Source organism: Sander vitreus, chromosome 5, assembly GCF_031162955.1.
Source record: "Sander vitreus isolate 19-12246 chromosome 5, sanVit1, whole genome shotgun sequence".
Lineage (NCBI taxonomy): Eukaryota > Metazoa > Chordata > Actinopteri > Perciformes > Percidae > Sander > Sander vitreus.
Window position 1 is genome coordinate 31,721,820 of NC_135859.1, and position 24,313 is coordinate 31,746,132.

General features: G+C 41.1%; 1 protein-coding gene across 2 annotated transcripts in view; it reads right to left on the reverse strand.

Moving 5' to 3' along the window:
* LOC144518658 (spermatid perinuclear RNA-binding protein-like) overlaps positions 1–24,108 on the reverse strand; it is a 93,605-nt gene extending 69,497 nt beyond the window's left edge. For both annotated transcript variants that reach the window (XM_078251486.1, XM_078251488.1), the window contains exon 1: positions 23,885–24,108. The gene's annotated coding sequence lies outside the window, so the exon portion shown is untranslated. The remainder of the gene's footprint in view (positions 1–23,884) is intronic.
* Positions 24,109–24,313: the final 205 nt, after the last annotated feature.

Genomic DNA, 24,313 nt, shown 5'->3' on the forward strand with positions numbered 1-24,313 from the left:
AGCTTGAGAGAAAAGTTCAAACTACTTCCACACCTCGACACACCTGACCAATCAGTGTGTAACGGAGGCATGATGGTCAGTTTCAAGAACTTGTCACCCCTCCAATTTAAGACACCAGAAAGGTGTCGAGGAGGGACGACCCGACAAACTCTTCTGACAACATCATGGGAAGGACCCTACAGAGAAATAAAACGTTTTTCTTTACCTTTCGGTTGATCTGGTCTGTTATCTTGTCTAACCACGTCTCCCTCAAGGCGAAGTCTCGCTCTGAAATCTCGCGAGATGTTGCCTGAAATGTTGTGCAGTTGAAGTATAAAGTGGCGTAAAAAAGAAATGCCTCAAAATGAATACCTCAAAATCATGTAAATGTACTTAAATTACTCTTGTCAGGAGGTGGAAGGAAAACATTATGTAAATATTATACAAGTTGTACATTGTGGTATAAAAGACACAGCCACATGAGCATCTCAGAACAACCTACGTGCATGTTTCAGTCTTCAGTTAATCTGCACCATTAAAGTCTTCAGTGGAGATACTGAGCTCACTGAACTGAGTATAGGGGTGCAATTTTTGATGCAAAATCATCAAAGGGGCACAGAGGGTTTAAACCAGGAAACAGAAAGTGTATAAATTGAAATTTTTTAGTCTTTCCTGTTTCAGAGTATACAAAAAACCGCCATGTGATAAGAGGAAAAGGCAAACTGCCAAAACTGAACATAAAGCTTTTGGCCGGTGACTCGCAGCACGTTTCCACCCAATGAGCGGGCCATGCCAGGCCTCTCCACACACTGGTTAACTTCTGATCGTTACAACAGCTTTACCAGCACATTGAGGCAGATATCTGCACGCTCACCTGCAGTCAGGAGTCTCTGGAGGAAGCTGCAGTAGAGGTAAAGGTTGGGCGGGCCCTGAAGCCAGTGTATAAAGCCCAGCTGGGTGACGCCCACACAGAGGGCTCAGGAAACACAGCTGCTTTGTTATGAAACAGCAGATTCATTCATTTATTTTTTTCAGTGGAGGATAAGACCTTCATTAATGCATTAATGGATCAGTGGTGCACTGTGGGCCTGAAAACATCCAAGTAAGCACAACACTCTCATCCCTGTCTGCTACTAAAAGCAGCAGCAGCAGCACCAGTGTGTGTGTGCGTGTGTGCCAAACTGAGGACTTACATTTTGTGTTTTCATTGACGTGTGTCACGTTGAGGAGACGCAGTTTGTTGTTGATCCAAAAATAGATCCTCAGTTTTGAAATAATAAAAATGTAACCCGCCGGCTTCAGCTCAGAATCTATAATCTGTGGGTTTGTTGTTGACAAAAATGACAGCTGTTACCCAGAACAACAAACACCTGAGCCAATCTGATTTTCCTAGGCCAGATTAGGAATGAGGACGTCATTTTCCAGTGCCAGAGTCGGACAAAATGGCTACAAAATGGCAGCAAGCATGGATGAAATTGACACAGCTGTACGGGTCAGATTTACAGAAACACATTTCTGTAAATATGCATATTCATTTCATTGATGTGAAAATTGCTTAGAGCAATATAACAACCCTGCCAGTAACAACCTGCACTGTTTGAAAGCTATAACGTTACTCTTGACCGGAAGCAGTGCATGAAGCTGGGGAAACACCTTTCTGACCACCAGCACCATCTCCCCTCTGCTTTTCTCCCTGTACACCAACAGCAGCACCTCCAGTCACCAGTCTGTCAAGCTCCTGAAGATCGCGGACGACACGACCCTCATCGGACTCATCTCTGGTGGGGATGAGTCCACCTACAGGCCACCTGGTGACCTGGTGCAGTCAGAACAACCTGGAGCTAAACGCTCTGAAGACAGCGGAGATGTTGTAGACGTTAGGAAGGACGCAGCCCCACCGGCTCCTATCACCCTGGGTGACTCCTCAGTCAACATTGTGGGATCCTTCCGCTTCCTGGGCTCCATCATCTCCCAGGACCTCAAGTGGGAGCTGAACATCAGCGCCCTCATGAAGAAAAGCACAACAGAGGATGTACTTACTGCGGCAGCTGAAGAAGTTCAACCTGCCAAAGACAATGATGGTGCACTTCTATTCTGCCATCAGTGAATGCATCCTCACCTGCTCCATCACCATCTGGTACACTGCTGCCACTGCCAAGGACAGGGGCAGAGTGCAGCGTATCATCCGCTCTGCTGGGAAGGTGACTGGCTGCACTGTACCGTCTCTAGGACCTGTACGCCTTCAGGATGCTGAGGCGAGCAGGACAGATTGTAGCCGATGCCTCTCAGCCGGGCACAAACTGTTGAACCCCTCATCAACAAGGCCCCGGACCCCCACCACTACACTTTGCATTAACCTTCATCCTGGACTATACACCTGCCCATTGCACACACTGTACCATATATATATATATATATATATATATATAGTTATTTTGTATGTACATATTGGTTTCTGTATTTATTGTTTTTTCATATTAATGTTTAATATGTTTGTTTATTAGTGCTGTCAGTTAAACGCGTTATTAACGGCGTTAACGCAAACCCATTTTAACGGCGTAAAAAAAATTTTAGCGCGAGATTAACGTTCTTTTTGGCCTAGCAAACTTTGTCGTTTTTTTCACATGCTGTTGCAACAACTAGTAACGTTAGAAAAACTACAACACCACACCGGATCTAGCTAGACCGGAAACAGAACAACAGGCACGCCGCACACACTTGTTTGGGCTTGCGAGCCGGCCAAAGAGTAGTAGGCTAACGTTACGTTTTGAGTGGATGGCGAGCGCGAGACGCCGAAATGGATGCCAATAAGATTCTGAAAAGTTGCCAAATGGTTCCATTGACAAGACCAAAGTGGTCTGTGTGTTTTGTCGTCGTGAACTGAGCTATCATCGCAGCACGTCCAGTCTGAAATACCACTTGATGGCCAAACACACGGCTAGATGCCAATTCTCCGCCCCCTTGTCAAAGCCAGGTGACAAAAGCACAAAGCGAGCCGATCCACTTTTCCATGTTGATAAGAGCATTAATATGAGAAAAAATAATTGGACAAAAAGAAATCTAGGGACACAGAATACATACAAAATGTGCGATTAATTGTGATTAATTGGGAGTTAACTATGAAATTAATGCGATTAATCACGATAAAATATTTTAATCGTTTGACAGCACTATTGTTTATGTATGCACCATTCCAAGTAAGTGTAACTTATTGTGGAAATAAACCCTTTTCTGATTCTGCTGTATCAGCCATGTCTTTTAACAGTCATGTGGAGGCGTTGCTGCGGTAGGATAACAGAGCGTCAGCAGACCTGCGACCAGCTGATCACCTGCCTCTCAACGAGGAATGCATAAAATAATCAATAAAAGTAGCGCGATGAATGCATCCAAATGTACTATGTACATGTAGAACATGTAATGTTCTAAAAAGAAAAATCTACTCACGTAAGAGTAACATGTATGCTGCATTGAAACTACTCTGACAAGCACAATTTCCAAAAAAGCGTTACTTGAGTACATGCAACAGAGTAAAGTAACTTGTTTCTAAACACCTCTGATGATCCCTCAAGAACCTGATGCCAGACTGAATGAAAGAAGTGAACAAAATGTCAATCTCAGTGTGATTATCAGACAAACTCTGAACAGCTTCAATGACTACTGTTGAGCTCTGCTGCATGTCAACACTGTCACATTCTGCAGTGAGGCTTAGTGGTGGTAAACTACTCCATCAGCCAACTTTTTCAAGCAACCTGAAAACTTTCTCTGCCAAGAAAAGGGAAGAGAATTGAGTCACACTGTCACAGTCATGATATTGTCATAACGTAGGAATGGAACCGCCGGTCGCTGCATCTCCCAGATAAAACCGCCTTTGTATCGACGAAGGCTCAAAAGACATGCCAGGAAATTATGAGAAAGAGCAGAGAGAGCTTCTGCCTCCTTCAGACCTGCTTCATTATTCCAGTCCACAGAAAGGCGCTTGCCTTGCACTTTTATTGCTTGCCATACTATCTTCTTTATTGTCCTTATACTGTTTGTAAAGCACTTTTGGTTGGAAAGTTTTATACACAGCAGATTAAGTTGTACATTTCGTGCATGTGGGTGTGTTCGTCTTTACAAGTGTGTGTCCGTATGAATCGCTGTAGAAAAACGATTGTTTCCACTGCGGATGTTTGTTGACAATAAGAAGGTTTCTATCAATCAGTTAAAAGATCTTTCCTGTTTTAAAAAGAACCAGACCAGTGTCTTTGCAAGGCTATACTCTTTAACTACAATGCATTTTTTACTTTGCATGTTTGTTGACCATTATCAAATGCATGTTTTGCAGGTTTTTTTTTAAAATTTTGGATACATTTGGATACCATCCTAAGCATCCATTGGTTTTCCTTTTTTTGTCTGTGTACATGCACTGGTGTAATCTTTCCTGCACCGTTTGGTGCATTTGTCCTTCTTTCGCGGCAACGTCAATGTGTTATAATGTAATATGAGCTGACTTTCCCTTTAATTTTCTTTAAAGAGTCAAATAACTTCATGTTTAGAGTCATCCTGAACAGGATGACATTAACAAAATTCTGCAAACCTCTGAAGGAAAATATTTATTCATTTTATTTATGAGAGTTTAAAAATTAGGACCTTTTCATGGTGTAACAATATCATTTGAATACAGTAATGTGCAGTAAAACTACTTCAACTTTTATATTTTGAGCAGAAGTCCATTGCACTTTTTAACAAACCTACTATTGAAACAGTTTATCATATACATACCCCTTACAGTTTTCAGCGGTGATCCAGAATAACAATCTGTGGAATTTAGTGGACTGGTTTTTGCTTGGAGTTTGTGGACTTTTGAACCTTGCCTGTGATGTGTAATCCATCAAGTCTGCATTCATCTGTTAATGAATCTGCTAATAGAGTTTTATATTGTAAGGAAATTAATAGAAACCAATAGTAGCATGGAACAGTAGAAAAATATTCATAGAGACAAAAATTTCAGCTGGGATGTGAAGTATGCATGATCTGTAATAAATGGGCTTAAACCTGTAAAACCACTAGTACAATCCTTGAAGATAAGTTCATTATCAGCCATATAAATGCACATCAGAATGATAACGGTAAATCCAAACAGCAGCTAGACTATCTGTCCAATCTGAGTTTTCGGTTGCACGTTCCACCAAAACAAGTTCCTTCCCGAGGCTCTTTTGCAGAGGTGGGCACCGTTGCTTTGTACAGCGCTTAGTGCAGCCCAAGACGATGTTAATTGGTTTAAAGAAATGCAAATAAACCAGAGCACGTTTTTCTCCCATCCCAGAATGCTGTGTGGACTAACCAGACCTCCCTCCGCAGCGCTGTGGAGGAAGGTCTGGCAATGCGAGACTAAAGCTGAACTGACTGAAACATTACTCCATATGTCTCCAATAGCAGCAGTGAGGACTAGGGGTGGAAATCACAGAGCGCCTCACATATATTGATTATGGCAGAATTGCTGTATCGTGATATTACCGGTATGGTAAGCCTTGGATACACGGCTTACCATACCGATAATATCACGATACAGCAATTCTGCCATAATCAATATATTGCTAGACAATCCTATAGATACATCACGATATCGGTCTAACTAGGAATACAAAATTCTAGTGAAAAGGTTAAAAGGTTTTCTCTCTTCATTCACTGCAAGTCCAAACTGTTAAGAAACAGCACAATCCTGCAGCACAAGGCTTTCTGTGTGTCTGTAAATCAAAATTACTATAAGAAATTAAAACTATAGAGCAACTATGGGTCCAGACTTTGGACTTCAACGTGGCTGGGGTATGTGTTAGTTTTCTCAAACTGCTGTACGCCATCCCGTTAAAAAACCTCTTCCTCTTAGGTTTCCCTCATTCATGTGTTGAGCGCCACCTCGAGGTGCCATGAGGTAGCAACGATGGGACCAGTAAAATCTATTTGAAGCGCCTTGTTTTCTTTTATTAAAATATTGATATTTGGCGCCAGCGTATAGATTCTCGTAACGCACGAAGAAGGACCACGATGTATTGCTTTATCGATATTTTGTCCCACCCCTAGTCAGGACATCGACTCAATAAACGATAACAAATAAGGCAGTCAGGAGGCGACTTAATAAGTGTGTAGCTGCAGATCAGCTCCTGGATTCAGTTTCGGCTCCTAGCACTGCCCACAACCAATCAGAACAGAGTGCCACATAAAACCAGTCGCCTGCGCTGTGTACAAGCCGCAGGTGGTGTGTGTGTGTGTGTGTGTGTGTGTGTGTGTGTGTGTGTGTGTGTGTGTCCCTCAGCCAGGTAATGGAGACATCATGTGGCCGTGCACGGCTGAGAGTAAACCCGAGACTTACAGTACATTTCCATTTCGAACCTCTCTGCTTCCTCCCATCAGGCGTCTACATCTCTATGATGCTGGTGGATTTGATGTTTGGGGAAATGAGTGCCCCATTACAGGTTTTTTTTGGGATGCACTGACTGATTACTTGTTATTCTATACAGTCGTTTTTTTTTTTTTTAGCATTTGTGGAACAGTACTTTTTAGTTTTTACCATGGGTTTTTACAAAGCTCCATGAGGGGACCTGAAAATGTTTTCTCAGGGTCCAATATAGTAGAATGAACTCATGCATAACATTATTTCAAAATATAGTATGTATAAATACTGTTGCCAAAAGAGGTTATGTTTTCGGTTCGGTTTGTTTGTCTGCAAAATTGCAGAAAAACTACTGCCCAATATTATTCAGGGTTGCCCGATGGCCCGGGGCAATTAAACATGACAACACACTTGCATCATCCTATCATAAATGACGTTATCGTTCTCTTGCCCCCGTCAGAGAATGCTTGTTGAATGATTTGAATGTGCCGTGGTGCTTGACGTTTTTGCCTTTTGTCTGATATTTGTGACGTTTTTGTGTCCGTTTTTGACGGGTTCTCCAGACTCAATCATTTTTTCCGACCATCATCATATCATACATTACGTTATCGTTCTCTTGTGCCCTTGCTTACGTCGGAGCATGCTTGTTGAATGATTCGCTTTAAATGTGCCGTTGGCCAATCAAGAATTGAGTTGGCGCTAGTGACGCGGGACTGGCGGCTGTCTTGTTAGAAGAAGAAGAAGAAGAAGAAGATGATGATGATAATGGCTGCGTACGAGCTAAAGCCAAAGAGTGTTTCATGCGTTTTGGAAGAAGGAGTTTTCTTAGGTGGCAGTAAAGGATGTCAATGAAACAACTACAATGGGGGTGGATACAAACATTTTTACTTTCCTTAACATCGCAAGATAGGGGACAGCCTTGGCGGAGGTCTGCACTCTCTGAGTTCCCTTCTAGTATAGAATACAAATTACACATAATGAAATTGATTGATATGTTTATGGTCAATTTAACTGTCACTAAGTCCTTATTTTTGCTACAGCTGAAGATTATTCTTAACGAGGAATAGCATCGAAAGCAGATAAGGGTATTAATCAATCCTTTTAATGAATGTTTTTACATCTATTATGCTCTCAATATAATTTTTTTTTAATGGAAATGTCACTCAAGTCGTGACGATTTGTTTCAGTCCATCTTAATGTTAAAGAAGGAATAGGGACTGAAAGAGTTTTGGTTAAAACTCAAGTGAAACGTATTTCATTGTTTGAAGAGGTGTGTGTAAAGATTAACCCTTAAATACTATATCGGAAAATCAATTAACAGCACCCAGTCAAAAAGCTACCTTGCGTATCACCATGCCATTTGTTTACTACTGTTGATGTTAAGATTTGGGGTATTAAGATTTATGAGTTGCATCTCATTGGTTTAACTGTTTCTACACAGGATTCCCATCTTTTTTTAGTGCATTTGTGCATATTTTTGAGGACGTGCACGGAATGAAATGTCTTTCCCAGACTTGCCTGGGAGCCCTGTGTGAACTTGAATAAAGTCCCACTAAGAAGCTAATTATAATATCCAGCAGCGCAGTATTGGGCATCAGTCCAGGCAGGCTTCATGGGCTGAGGCCAATTCACTACATCCATTCACCTCATACAATCCACAGCCTGGGAGAGAGTTATCACAGACATTTCACCTCACCGTACCAGAGCCGACCTACTGCTACAAAACCTGAGGTATCGAATAAAGCTGTAAACTGCACTTTTAAACCCACTTTCAAAGTTTGGAGCAGGCATGTTCACAGAGGCAGGGCGGGGGTAAGAACTAGCAGCCTACACTGTGGTTATACAGGCTGCTTCTGTCTTTAGATTCTAAAATATGGATTATTGGACGCTGACTCTTCAAAATAATTCTTTCAACACAAAATCCCTCCTCTATGCAACAAGAGTTGCTGAACAACTGAACATACATACCACACATTCCCTTTTGGGTGGTAAACACTTGCTGTGCTTATGTAATCCTTACAAAACCCTGTCTGGATAAACACAACATCCACAGCTGTCGAGCTCAAACCATGGTTTGTTTCTACTGAATCACTGAAACTTTGAATGGCAAAAAGTTCCTTTATTCACCAACAGTGATGTTCCCTATTATAAGAGGAAATTCTGAGGAAATTGCCAAATGCATGCACCCAAAAACCCAAACCCAAAAACATATCAAACCAAAATGGGCATTACAGATACTCATTTTATCTTTAAAATGATGGCTGGAGTTTCAGACTTTAGTCAACAGCCGACAGCAGGACTGAGACACCAGGCTTACTACAAACTTTAAAGACACAATCAAATGGATGCTCTAACAATGACTCCGTAATAGTGACCTCATAAAAATAAGAGCCACTGGATGGCAGAAGGTACTTTACAAAAACAGTTTTGTGTTTCTCAGAGTTTATGAGGTGTAATTGAATGCACCATGATCTTAACGAGGGGCACCTGAATGCACAATGGAATCCTGTTGGAGCCCACACGCTCTACAGTTGGTTGGTTGTTTACATAACTCACGGGGAAAGCCAATGTTGCCACACCGGTGACTTCAGGGAAGCGGGAGGATTTTCCAGTTCTGTTATTTCTCCGTCATCTCCGACTCGGGCAGTGGCCATGATGTCTGGAGAAGTTCAGCTAAGGTCATGCTGTGATTTTAGCTGTAAGCTACGCTGTGTGTTGTTCTTATTTACTTTGGACGTGGGCAAAATTGAAATCGTGACACCCCGGCCCTATTCCAACCAACACAGATTTTTGAGGAATTCCACCTTTCATCCCTCATAATTAATCCATCAGCTTTTAATCTTCTCCACTGGTATTGCACAGATTCAAGAACTTAACTGTATTATGCATTGAAATTCCACCAGTGCATTTTCATACAGCTTGCAGTTTGTCACCATATTTTCAAACTGGCAGCAGATGGTTTACAGTTTAGACTCCTATCTCACTCCAACAGCCTGTTTTAGCAGGAATCATATATTAAGGAAGTTAAGATGCCATTTCATTGTGTATCTAAAGAGTGACTCTTTTAGGCCATATCAAGACTAAAAAAAGCATATTCTTCTGTCGACACTAAGCCGGCGTTTCTCTGCCCAGGATTGCGGCTTTTTGATAACAAGTCTCCAGAGTGGAAGAATCTGAACACAGCGGTCTCACGTTTAAGTGTGAAAGAGGAAAACAAGGGTCTTTCTGTTCAGAAATCAACTTTCTGTTGCCTCTAATCCTCAAACTGTCCACGCTGCCAGCTGCTGTCTTACTGCTGAAGAAGACTGTCTGTCTGTGAGATGAAGCTTAATTATTTTGTACCATAAACATAACCCCCCAGTGTAACAACCTGAACACACCATGAAAAACACAAAGAAAGTTGAGCTTTTATGTCTAAGGCTGAAGAGATAAAAGCTTTTGCGGGTCATGATGCAATTGGTGAACTCCGCTGAGCTCAGGTGAAGCAGCAGGAGAGTCTCGTCTGAGGCAGCTCGGTCAACTAATGGCTTTCATTAGTGTGGCTCTGAATGCACAGTATTCTTCCTGGACTCCACCTCATCGCACTCACAGCTCACGTACTGCTCCAGCACTCCTGCTACCCAGTGTAAAACAAGAGGGGAGGGGAAAAAAAGAAAACGCCTGGTCCTTTAACCAGCTGTTTCACCACACATCTTGTCCACCCAGGGTTCAACAATAAGGGTTACCCAATGGCCCAGGTGAAGTAAAACGCCATGTCGGGCAAGTAAATATAACAACCCACTTGCCCGTCTGGGCATCATCGTATCATAAATGGCGCTATTATTCTCTTGCCCTTCGGAGAATTGTTGCTGAATGATTTGATTATAAAGTGCCGTTGGCCAATTAAGAATTGAGTTGGTGCTTGACGCTTTTGACTTTTTTTTCAAGAAAAGAAAAATTACACTTTTGATGCTTTTTGATTATTTTGAACATTTGATGCTTTTTAACCCTCTGAGGTCTAAGGGCATTTTAAGATATCTTCTTAAATTCTCCTTTTAAGGGTAGTTGCATATAACCACTCTCTATAAGTCTCATCAGAAAACATACCTACAATTCAACTGTTTTGGTTCTTGAAATGAGTTTACAAAAGTCTTGGGTTCACAAAAGTAGCGTAATATATGAATGAAATAGTAAATACAGTAAATGTCTATAAGGACATTCTGTAATATCACTTTTTGAGTAGGAGTGTTGTCAAACATCGCCTGGACTCGCCGGTGCGTCTTTTGTCCTCAGAGGGTTAAAAACTAAAATTCTATACTTTCAACGTTTTTCACGCATTTCTTGAAATGTTCGACTTTTACCAATGTTTTTTTCGACACATTTTTTTATGCTGTTTCAAACGTTCTTTCACATGCAACATTTGTACAGGGGCCAGTAATGATTAACTTTTGGCAAGTAGAATGTTTTCTTTTTTCACACGCCGACCGTACAAGTGAAAAAAAAACCTTAATGCTAAACCTTGCCACCTTACCTCTTGCACTTCCACCTACACAGGTGACCTCAGTGTCGACTTCATATATATCTTTTCATTTCAAGCCTTTCTACTTTCTCCAGGCTTAACCTGGAGTTGAAGAATTGATGGTGTGACTCACGACGAGGCTGTATAACAGAGGCCTGAGACAAATCCTCTTTGCAACAGCACGTGATGGGAGATACCAGTGTTGGTATTTTTAGCCTAAAAGGTAATATGAGTGTTTCAAACTAGGGTTGGGGGGATGTGACAGTATATCACGAGTTGATTTGTCATATACTTTTTATGCTCTTTGATATCTCCGGATGTCTTAGACCACAACATTGCTAATCAATCAGCGGATCTGCTTCATGGGAATATCGGACGTACAGGACTGTACGACCGACAACAGAAATCAATATTTGTTTTAGGTTGGGTTTTTTATACTATATTATTATTATATACTATTTGATACTATATACTAGCAGATTTGTTTTAGATAAACGCATAAGATACTCTTTTGATAAGGTTCCCTTTAGTTATTCAAGAACCGTGACCAAGATCTGTACTGAGACATTTTACGGTGTAAAAATAAACTCTTTGTAATAGAGACACTGTTTCTAAATGACCTCAAAACACATCTTTAGTATTTTTGATTTGCAATTACAGTATGTCAGTCTAACTCTGAAATCCATTCTTTATGCAACTCGTGAGGCCGCACAAGCTGTCCTTCACCTGGGGGAGCTGGCTGAATGCTACCACAGCAGAGACGCCTGTGTGTAGAGTTTAATTGGACGACAAAGTGCTCCGCTTCTCTGTGGATCTCAAACAAGCAGCACTCGTCCTCCGCGAGCCGCGCAGCATTTAAAGATATGTGAGGGAGATCTTAAGAGGAGTAACGGCAGCCTGGTGCGGGCTGACAACAATCAGGTTCGTCCCGAGCAGCATGACGACTATAGAGCCAGAGTGAGGCTCATCAGGAGAAACAGGACAAACACACCCAACTGGAAGTGAAAGGCTTAAAGGTTTAACACGAGATGTACTGACTCTGGGCGAGACTGGAACCTTACATTCAAAAACCACAATGCTCCATTTATATCACAATCAGGGCCTTTCAATAAACATTTGTAATCACCAGCCAACATGGCTAGTGCATTTTTAAAGTTACCAGCCAATCAGATTTTCCACAAGCCACATTTTTTCCCGGGAAAAATAAAACAGATTGTGAGTGCCGCCGAATACATTCAAGCATCCATGTTTCTTTAAAAATGTGTTTGGGTTGATGGTTGGTAGATACAATTTAAACATTTTTATTTCCGTTTTTTTTTCTTCCTAAATAACTTTACTACTTCATTTCAGCTTCTCTGGTTCGTTTCGCGCCGTTCCGTTCCTTTCTAAGCCAAACACAGGCACACCAAACCGCCCACATTTCTTGCCGGAAAACAGACCAATCTGTAAACAATGACTGACTGTCGGAACTAGAGGTGTGAATCGTCATTATTCATTCGATTACGATTATCATGTCAGCGATTCGATATCTCGATCCATCACGATGCGTCAAATACATTTTTCTATTAAAGCCATATAGGATATTTTAATTCATAGCTTTTCAAGCTTCAAAAACAAAACATTCTGCAGTGCTCGAATACTAAATAAATTGGATACATAAAAACTACAGCACTGAGCACATGGCACTTCCTGAATGTGCAAAACATAACAGAATATGTAAACAGAAATGTTGTTTGGCCTACATTTAAACTGTAAACAGAAATAATCGACTATGGCCCGGCCGATTATCGATGCAGCATCGTCCATGTCCACGATTCGATGCATCGATCATTTGATTCATTTCAACACCTCTAGTCGGAACGTTTCCGCAGCCGGCCGATTTAAACAGACGCTTCGCTTCATTCGTCACCGGCCAAATTGGCTAGTAACTTTACAATGTTATACCAGCCAAAGTTAGCATTTTACTGGAAGGTGTCAATTTAAAGCCCTGATCACAATCCTCTTTCTTGGTATTAAAAATATATACATCTCTGTGCAGGGTTTTAGATTGGTGCTGGCTCCATTACAGACCTGATTAAGTGGATCAGGAGGTATGATGTGACCGATCCAAGTTTCTTTGTGGTTATATAATTCAGTGTTTATGCTATCACTTGCATTCACTTAACCATGACGGGCCACCAACTAGTGCCACAGCTAACCCTAGCCTTGTTTTACTTAACATAAAAAATATTTCAAAAGGTGTCACAGGGTAAGGCGTACAGATTATAATACATTTGGGGGGAAAGAGCACTAGTATCAGATTGGTACTACATTGAAGTAGTTGAAGTATGGGAGTTGATAAAAAAAAAAAAAAATAAATAAAACAGCTGGATTGGTGCATCCCTCAACAAACCTCTTAACATTAACACTATTCTTTTACCCAGGGATGAGTGCAGCAATTCAAACAACTCGTTGCTTTTATGTAGGGATTCAGTCTGCTAATAATTCATCAAACAACCTTTAAACTAACTCTCTAAGTATAAAGCTTAAATAGAAAGGTCTTAAAAGGTTAAAAAAATATATATATTTGTAGCCTTTGAGCTGATGTCCCTATGATGGAAGTCCATGAGGGGTTTGGTAAACGAGTCCCAGTGCTGGCAGAAGCAGCCGACTGGCAGCTCGCACAATTCAAGCATCCAGAGTGCTGCAGGGTTTCTGTTTTCAGAGCACATCTAACAGCTCAGGAGAAGAGACGTCCTCGGGGACTGTCAGAAAAAAAACACTGTGTCCCGGATGATGAGGTATTTATTTCATCCGGGCAGAGTCAGAGAGATGGCTGGTTCCGATCTGATGCCTTCTCTTCTGTCATCACTCTAAAACAAGGCTACTTTCTGAGGTTTACAGTGCACGATGAGTTGAGCTCTCCAGACTATTTAGGTGGGTGAAATAAGGGGGAACATGAGCTGAAATAAGAGCAGATGGAGCTGATTGCAACAGGAACCTCTCTGCTCAGGTTTCACTTCAACAGAGCCGTTCAGTTACACTCAAGACATGCAGCTACTAACTGCTGTCAAGCCAACGCCTGAGAGGGAACCAGAGTTTGATGCTCGGTCTTGGCAGCAGGATGAGTAAACAATATGCTGATGTAGCTATCACTAAATATTAATATCAATTTATAATTAATGTGGGTGCAATGTTATATATGGGGCCGAAATTGTGCAGTTGTGTGGCCAAGCTAATGACGTTGACTACAGAAACAAAAAAAATACTTTGTATATGTGAAAATGTTTGCCAAATGACTTCATTTTGCATTATTCATTCATTTTGCTGTTATGTGTCACTTTAAAGATGGCAACAGATGCCAGAGTTTCTCTATATGTATACGCCGGGTCACTCTGCCAAAAGACAGTAAAAGCATCTAAGTCTGATTCATGTAGATAGATTTAGTAACACACAATGGTCTAAATCTCGTTTCTGAGGAATGAGATTACCAGAGGCCATAATAAATAAACAAATATGGAGTCAGTTTTGTTAAGTGAAATCTCCTTCTAGTAACACAGTTTGGTCATTTTGAGCAGTTAAAAAAGACCAACAGTCCAAACCCCAAAGATATTCTATTTTAAATTATAGAAAAAAAAAAGAAAAGAAAAAAAAAACAGAAAACAAATCAGGAAATCCTCACAGTTGAGAAGCCAGAAAATGTTTGGCATTTTTGCTTGATGAGTGATTTATTTTCTGGTGCTCAACTAATCAATTCACTGACAACATCGTTTCAGCAATAGTAGCACCAGACTGTCCCTGTCCTGTTTCAACATGACAATGCCGCCGTGCACAAAGCTAGCTCCATAAAGAAATCCTTTTCCAAGTTTGGTGTGGAAGAACATGACTGGTCTGCAAAGAGCTCTGAGCTCAACCCCGTCCAACACCTTTGGGATGAACTAGGACACCGACTGTGAGCCAGACCTAATCCCCCCCCCCCCCCCCCCCCAACATCAGTGTTGGACCTTAGTCACTAATGCTCTTGTGTCTGAATGGGAGCAAATTTCTGCAGCTAGGTTATACAATCTGGTGGAACCCCTGAAACCAGAAGAGCGGAGGCTGTTATAGCAGCAGATTAAAGAACATGGTTTTGGAATGACAACATGTGACGATTCCCATGTTCCTAAAAATGTGTTTTCAGAGGCTCTCAATGCCGAAAAGACGCAAAATATATGGAGAAACTCAGAATACAAGCTTCTCATCATGAAAGTTGAAGGGCATCAACAGGGAATATCAAACACCCCGACATATTCACATAGCTCTGCCGTGAGTACGAGCCAGGGTTTGATTTCAAAAGCTATGTGATGGTGCTTGTTAGAGGTGTTGAAATGAATCAAATGATCGATGCATCGAATCGTGGACATGGACGATGCTGCATCGATAATCGGCCGGGCCATAATCAATTATTTCTGTTTACAATTTAATGTAGGCCTGACAACCTGTCTGTTTACATATTCTGTTATGTTTTGTACATTCAGGAAGTGCCATGTGCTCAGTGCTGTAGTTTTTATGTATCCAATTTATTTAGTATTAGAGCACTGCAGAATGTTTTGTTTTTGAAGCTTCAAAAGCTATGAATTAAAATATCCTATATGGCTTTAATAGAAAAATGTATTTGACGCATCGTGATGGATCGAGATATCGAATCGCTGACGTGATAATCGTAATCGAATGATCAGTGACGATTCACACCTCTAGTGCTTGTCACTGCCCGATGGGAGTCGAGTGCAGATGTGAGTTGCGCATGCGTCACTTTGCGACAAAGTAGCCTCCAAGAACCTGCTAACGAGAGACTTCTGTAATGTCATTACAATAAAAATGGACCTACGTAACAAAGTTTGTTCACTGCTGGCTACAAGTTAGCAATCAAACACAACAAAGGCTGTCACTTGAATGGCGTTTTGAGCTAACGTTAGCAATCAAACAATCATAGATATCTAATAGAAACGTTTTTGAAAGGATTTCCATCTTCTGTTACCGTTTGTAATGAGAAACGTTTATTATTTTATGGATTTCACAAATTTCAGTATGACACGTAAACCGTTTAAATCTGAGCGCGCGCAACTCAAATCGGCGCTCGACTCACATCGGGTAGTGACAGTGCTCCAGAGCGACCCGTCACAGCGGACATGTTGGAGAATGACGGGTGTAGAAGTGTACAGCTTCGCCACGATGCTTCAACAATATGAAAAGATGAAGCAGAACCACTAAAACAAACTGCATTAGCGTTTAAAGACTCCTGATTAGATGACCACCACTGATACATCACAGGCAGCATCAAAGTTTTCAGCAGGACAAATTACAACCCGCAGAGAAAAATGACTAACTGTACAGTACATTATCAGTTCTCTACACCAATATTTTTGCTTTGGTATTAGAACAAACTAAGAGTCTACAGCCATGCCAGCAGCTCTGTGAGGCTGTACTTAGACACAGCAAGGCTTTGAGCTAATCATCAGCATGCTAACATGCTCATTATGACAATGCAGCTGTCCAACAGGTTCACCATCTTAGTTTAGTGTGTGAACATGCTAACATTTGCAAATAATCACCACTGAACACACACAGTGCAGCTGTGTCTTGTTTGTTTGTGTGCGACCAACAATCCAAGATCCAAAGACGATAGAAAACAGAGGAAACTATGAATATTCACATTTGAGAAGCTGGAACCACGGAATAAGGACATTTTATTTCTATCACAAATCGATTTAAACCAATAAATCGATGATCAAAATTGCCAGGCAATCAATTTTCTGTCAATGGACTACTTGATGGGGGGCAGACAAAGAGTAAAAAAATTGAACATGTTCATTTATTATCAAAGATTATTTATAATGATATATCTCATATTGACTGATACAGTATAGGGTTGGTTAACAACAGCTTGAGGGCAAAAAAATATGGCCCTGCTCTGAAAAAGTTGTCATTGTTTTCAGGCTAATTTAAAACTTTGGGTCTATTTCATAAATCTAGAGTAATAACAATGACTCTGATGCAACTATATTGAAAAATGGCCTTATATCTAAATTTAAAAGCCTAATCAATACTGCAAAAAGAAATGCAAACCGATACTGTGCCTCGTTCTGTACCACATGCCAGATATAGATCATATTATGGTGAGGAAATTAAGTTTTCATCGACCACCTGTCATTTGTTCCCAACTCTCACAGCTGGTGAACATCTGTCGTCCTATGACTTAAAATGATTAATCAATCATCAAAACACCCGTTGAGTCAATTTTCTGTCAACTGACAGATAGATTAATCAAGTATTTGTTCTGGCATTGCAGTTATTCAAACGTTAGTCATAAACGGCTCTGGACATCACATAGTGAAATGCTATATTGCTAATTGGTATCAACAATCAAAGTCATATTATTTATAGCCTGTACTCATTTTACATTATCACATTTTTGGTAGAGATGCACCGGTTGACCGGCTGGTGATCGGCCGATTTTCACGTGATCGGCCGTGACCGGTGACCTGCCGGTCAGTCTGACATATGCCGATTTTATGACGGTCAAATTCACTCGGGCACCACATGATTTACATCGCGCAACAATTGGCACCACACGTGCACACACAGGGTTTCCGCTGTATGCATGTAGCAGCGGCGCACCGCCGCTCAATCAGCTGTTTATGAAATGTCATAAAGTCGTAATTATACACGACTCTCAGGTGAACAGTCAGCCGCTCTCTCTCCTCTCTGAGGCTGAACAACTGGAACATGAAAACCGCACTCACGCGGGTCCGTGAAATAAGACAGCTACAGTTTATTGGAAAATAGCACACTGACTTTGATGAATTTTACTGTTTATCAGACCACAGATGAGTCAAGAAGCTAACGTTAGCAAACGCTGCGGTCCCTCTGCTTCTGACACCCCGCTGGCCGCTGTAGGAGACGCTGTATTCCTCCGACACGCTGTATTAACGTCACAGTGTAAAACGCTTTCCAGGTTAGTGGGGATCCATAGCGCTCAAAACCAACATTAAAACCGTAGTACTCTTCCCTCAGCATTTAGTTTTGTTGCTAAACTGTGTGTAAAATGAGCGGTGACGTTAAATCATCTTTTTCAGGTAACGGCACTCTAGGGTACCGTCTATTTGCTGGATTGTTCCGAGGTAACCGTCGGTAGCTAACGTTAGCAGATAAGCCCGTTGACAGCAACGGTATTGTTCATATTTATGCACAATAACACATAAAGCAAACTTGCTAAAAAAAAGGAACTACACGCTGTTTTCAGGTAACGTTACTGTTGATGTTCAAACAGGCCTGTGTATGTGTTATGAGAAATATCTTTATAGGTTACTGCAAGGCTATAGGCCTATTTATTTTATTTTTATTTGTTATTTATATATTATTTTATTGCCATTACCTGTTTGTTTTCATACATACAGAAGTTTAGTTTGCTAAATATATCACATTTTTTTTAGGGCTGTCAAACAATTACATTTTCTTAATCGCGATTAATCGCATGTTTTATCACATGATTAAAATTCTATTATTTTGCATTTCAGAATTGTTTTTAAGTACATATTAACAATGGAAAGCCATTCTTACCATTGTATCTTGATTGGGAATCAAATGAATGCAAAGAAAGTGACTTTATGAACTTGATTTTAGGATTTGTTTATTATATATTTAATCTAGTCACACATTTGAATTTAACAACAACAACTTTGAATGCACCACGATGCTGTAAATTACCAGTTTCATTGAACGCACCGTCTGTGTTTTTCCGACAGCAGCTGCAGCTTGTTACATCCCGGTGTCGGAATCCTCTACAGTGAAATACAGTCACACTTTACAACGTTTAGCGTTAGCTGTCAGCATTGTAACCGTGTTTAATCCAGCTACTAGCTAGCGGTAGGCTAACGTTAGCTGCTGTCGAGTATAGTGTTAACTAGCGTCCCGTGCAGCGATGTTTCTGTTGCCTGTAACGTCTGTTTCAGAGCATCAGAGAGAAGTGCAGGCATATCAGTGGCACCGGAATGAGGCACCGAAATCCGCGTTGCTATTCCTGCAGCAGCAGGATGTGTTACGAGGAAGTACGGCAAAATAGTAGCCTGTTAGGCACGACGCAAAGCCGAGTGAAGTGAAAATAAATTAATAAATGGCGGCACGCGATTAATACGATTTAAAAAAATTAACGCATTATGCTCGGCCCTTAATCGCATCGCGATTAACGCGTTAATGCTGACAGCCCTAATTTTTTTAGTTGGATATTGGATGTGAGAAGAAGGAAATGGTTCTTCCATAACATTGCACTTTAGATGTGTGTGAATTTCCCACACCAGGAGTAATTTATATAGTTCTATTTTATAGCGATCAATTATCTATTCAAAAAATGTTCTATGCAAAATGTAAAATGTTCTATTAAAGAAAAGATAGAAAATAAATATTTGTGTGTGCTGTAAAGTGGTTGGAAAAAATGAAATCCGAATCGGCTAAAATCGGTATCGGCTGGCTCAAACTCAAAGAAAAATCTGAAATCGGAAACGGTCTAGATAATTATAATCAGTGCTTCTCTAATTTTTGGTGGTATGTTGTTGATCAACTAGGGTGAGAGTTTTTTTTACGCAATTGTCGTATTGTGAGTAAAAAAACAAAGAAAGTACCCCTACCTGATAATCAGAGCCCTTCTGCAGAGTTGTAACTTAAACAGTTATCCTGAACACACTGGTCTTAACTCTGTCAGTGTCTTTGCTGAGGATTTACTGTTAAGAAAACATTTGTGTATTACTTACACACAGGACTGGACCGCTCTAATTGAACACACACACACACACACACACACACATTTACAAGAGCAGCTCCAGCATGATCCTCGTCAACTCAACACTTTTAGCTGCAGGAGGTCCAGAAGCGGCCATGGATGAACATTAGGCTCCAGTTACCGTTTCTATTTACATTCCTCCAGCTATCACCTGCTCCGAGGCTGGGGGCTCGCTCTGCTTACCGGGCACATCAGGCCACGGCTGAAACCTGCACTGGTGAGTGTTTATCACGTTCAAACAAACACAGAAGCAGCTTTATACCCCTTTTCCACCAAAATGAGCAAATATGTTTTTAAAAAAATATGTGGGAAACCCCGCTAAAAATAAGTGATACACTGCATTCCCATTGCCAGTAGACGGGGAATTATGCCTTTCTGTTTTTCTTTCTGGTGTGTCACATTCAACGTCACAACAGCGGCGGAAAACAGGGTAAGTAAACACTAAGCAGCATGAAGGCCAGTGAAAATGTGACTGGTTCTTTTTTTTTCTGTCTACTTATTCAGTCTCTCTTTCAAACTCGGTGGCAACTAATTTGGAACGATGTTCGAGCGCTGCTTGCACGGAGACGGACAGAATTTGTGGCTAAGATGGCGAAGAGTCACGGAAGTTACCAACGGAGGTGGCAACGCGCGTCATAGCATGTCCACCCGGGAGTCATGTTTCCATCACTGCCAATCGGAGGTAAAGCCGATAAATACTAGGGATGGGTATCGTTTGGATTTTCACGATTCCGATGCCAAACCGGTACTTTTGAAACGATTCCGAAACAGATTCTTGAAAAACTGAAAAATGACATCAAAGATGTAATACGTTTACTAGCGATCAAGTGCAGTGAATGGTTAATATGCTTTTACGTCCATTTTGGTGAGCCCAGAGGAAAAATATGGCATTTTAAAAGTAGCCTACATTCACGGTAGCTAGCTAACGGTAGACTACAGAGAAAGTGTGATATTTTTTACGTCCGTTTCGGAGCGACAGAGGGAAAATATTTCAGTCGACACAGTAAGTGGAACCGAAATGAGGAACCGAAATTTGCGTTCTAATCCGGTCCGATTCCTACCGGTTGCGTAGGAACCAGTTCCAAAGTGGAACTGGGTTTCGGTAGCTAACCCTAATAAATACCCGTGAGGGGAATTTGTCCCAGGAATAAAAGCAGATTGTAACCTTTCCCACTCAAGACAAAAGCCAAATGTTGGTAGGTTTTAGCGGGAAAGGGGCTTTAATGCGACAGCAAGTACAGCGCTGCCCTGAAATACTTTCCCTCATTAAGCTGGTGATCTTTCAGGAGCACGTGGGGGTAGGAGGGTTTTGATGACACCTGATGACACTTCAGCAGGGCACACAGTTATGTTATGGGACAGTCTCTTGAACCATCTTGTCTCTTTGCCAACTAGGGCTTTGACTTTTGCCCAAAAATCAGATTCGAAGTTCGTTTGTTTATTAATTTTCATATATTTTGAATATTTATTAATAATATTTTGACCATTAAATGCCTTCAGTAAGGCTTATATTGGTATCAAACTTCGTATATGTTCTGTCCACCAGAGGGCAGTGTATCAGTCAATAGGCAGGCAATAATGTTTTCAGAAGAAAAACATACTTTACAAAATTTTTTATTAAAAGTCAGACCCTGGATTAAACACAAACAGTATGCTTTCAACAGGAAGTTTGGATATTTCACCGTAGCCTACGTAAGTGGTCTGATGTTTATACTGTGCGTCGAGCCGGCGTGTGTGTGTGTGTGGAGTATGTGTTGTGAGAGAGTGACGGTGAGTAACGGTAGCTTCAGAGCGAGTAGCAACTCTAGAGTCCTAGTTAGAGAAACAAAGTGTCTCCCCTGTTCTTTCTGACCACGGTGAGACATCTGGAGCAGGAAAAGTTAACCCTCTCCTTGATTTCACATTGTTTATGGAGAAGGAGAACCAGGAAATGAGTCGGGGGAAATGCAACGCTACCAAGCCACGGCCGAGCGAGAGTTACATTTTGAAATGCGTCAAAAAGCCTCGGAATCTGAATTGAAAATGTTTACAAGCAAACACATTTACAAAAAAAACAATGCCCATAACAGGTTCGAATATTAAGGGCTGCCTAATATTCGTTCGAATATCAATATTTTTTTAAATATTCGAATTACATTGCAATAGTGAAGTTTGGAGTCAAAGCCCTATTGCCAACCAACCACCCCTCAAACTGTAAAACCTAAACAGGAGAGCCTCTAACTTCTGCATTCCCAGAGTTGCTTTCATTTAATCCTCATTTGACCCAGTGAGAAACATCAGAACTAAGACTTAGCTCGGCATCATAGCAATATCATTTTGACATTTTTACTACTGGCTGATCAAATACCCTGGTTCTAGACCCTCTGAACCACTGCTCACATCTCCGATGCACTCAGCAAAGAGAAAAGTGGCAACAAAAAGTGGCAGCCAGTGTGGATGAGATTGACGCAGCTGTACAAGCTGTCGGAGTCGACTTACAGAGACAGTTTGGCTGGGTACCGAATTGAATACTTTTTAGGCACTGACCGAATTGCCTCTTTAGTATCGAGTATCATCATTCGTCATCGTCATTCAATACCAAATTTCAATATCTCATCTGCGTCAGTGAGCCAATAAGCATGCAGCGTCATTCTACCAAGATCTAATAATGTCTGCGATTGGCTGTCTAACGTTACGTCGTAGAGGCAGGCAAAAACTCTGTTACTCACAGAGACGTGGCTCACGTAGTAGGAAATGATAAATAAATAAAGGATTTGTGTGGTAATGTTGTAATTTCATTTTGTTAAAATGGACTTTTATAAAATTGGCATTGAAAAAAAGGATCGTTCAAGGAACCGGTATCAAAGTCACGGTATTGGTATCGGAATTTTTTGAACAATACCCAGCCCTGCTCTTCACAGTTAGCCTACAACTAACAACAATCTTACAATCAATGACTGCCGATTGGTTAGGACAAAATAAACCAAACTAGGAAACACACACGTTGTCGAGCTGAATGACTGAAGTGAAATGGAAATTCTGTAAAAATGATATTGTTTTCCTGTTTCCTTACTTTTAGGAATATGAACACAACAATGGCTCAATAACATACAGTCTAAAACTGACAATTTAAGGTTAAACTCTAAAATCTGTCTGGTCACAGTATAAGTGCAGAAGACGACAAATCTGAAAACATTCAAAGCCAGTTTTCTTTACTTGCCATTGCACCAATTAGAGTATTGAGGTTTTATCTCCAAAGGCTACCTTAATACAATGCGAAACTCACATATCCATGTGTACGTTGAAGTATTTATTGTAGTCATTCCTTCTGTCTGTACTGGCTGTGAGGGGATCCCTTCTTAGTTTGAATACAATGGGAGAGATGGGGACAGAATCCACAGTCCAAACTGCATTCAAAAAATGATTAATTTTAGAAGGAACCCATTTGAGTTGACTGCTGAAGCGTCATATTAGCCTGAAAGAAACTAGTTTACAGTGTTTTCACATCAAGAGGGGGATCTCTGTATATGGACATGTGGATATTAAATTAGGACAATTTGAACCTATCCTTTAACTGCTGCGATTCACCTCAAATCACTGAAATTTAAGCTTATCAAACAAATGGTATCTTAGCTAGCGGTCTTTTCGCACACATTTCTGACGTGTAAATGTCCTCTAAAAACACCACCAAACTCCACTGATATGTATCAATATGAAGTTATTTTGTCACTCCTAACTGGCTAAAACATGAAACTCAACCCTGGCAAGCCCTGGAGGTTGAAACCTACAAGATGATATGTGATAAATCATTCCGTGTGCAGGTGCATCATCCGTTACCTGTATTTCTAAATGACTACAAACAGGTGCACTTAAAATTAAGACAATGCAAACTTAATCTTAGTAACAGGACCTGGGCGACCTGTAACAACAGCTCTTGTGTTGAGGAAAATGATATGTTGTAGCGGGAAAGTATTTCCCTTTAAACGTTAAAAAGCCACGTTTAGGACGGCCAGTGAGCTCCACGCGGGGTATGGAGGGACGGTCAACGGACAGCCTGAGGGAAACTTGACGTTATTCTGGTGGTCATCTCGTTAACCGTCGAAGACTTAGCTAAGTAAATCCACAAAGACCGACCTGAAGCTGAGCTAAACGAAGACGGAAGTTAACCGAGCCGAGCGGGACAGCAACACGAACAGTACGCCCGGTTCATCCCTCTCTTCCCCCGCACCGAAAACTGTCACAAAAAGCGGACACTCAACGTTACCTTCACCGAGAGTCCGTTCACCACCGGGAGGAAGAGGAAGCTCGGAGGTCAGCGTGTCCAAAAAGCCTAAAACAAAACACTTTGTTGCTGTTGTTTTAGTTTCCTGTAACAGAAATTAAGTCCAGTTCTGGTGTCAGTGTATCCGAGACTCACAACGTGGAGTGGAAGCGGCAACAACAACGGCGGCAGCAAACGGTCTCCGGTCAGCCTGCTGTCAGCGCTCAGCGCAGGTTGCGGCTGCGCATGCGCCTACCAACTGCTAATGCGAAACGAAGATCGTCTAATGACAAGATGGCACGTTAAGAGTTTAGAAACATGCTAACCTAAGGTATGTTCTCAATAATAGTATATATTTTTCTCTGTATTACTAGATTGCTTACAGTTTTAACGTTTTTATTTAAAAATATTAAATTACCTAATTAGTATTTT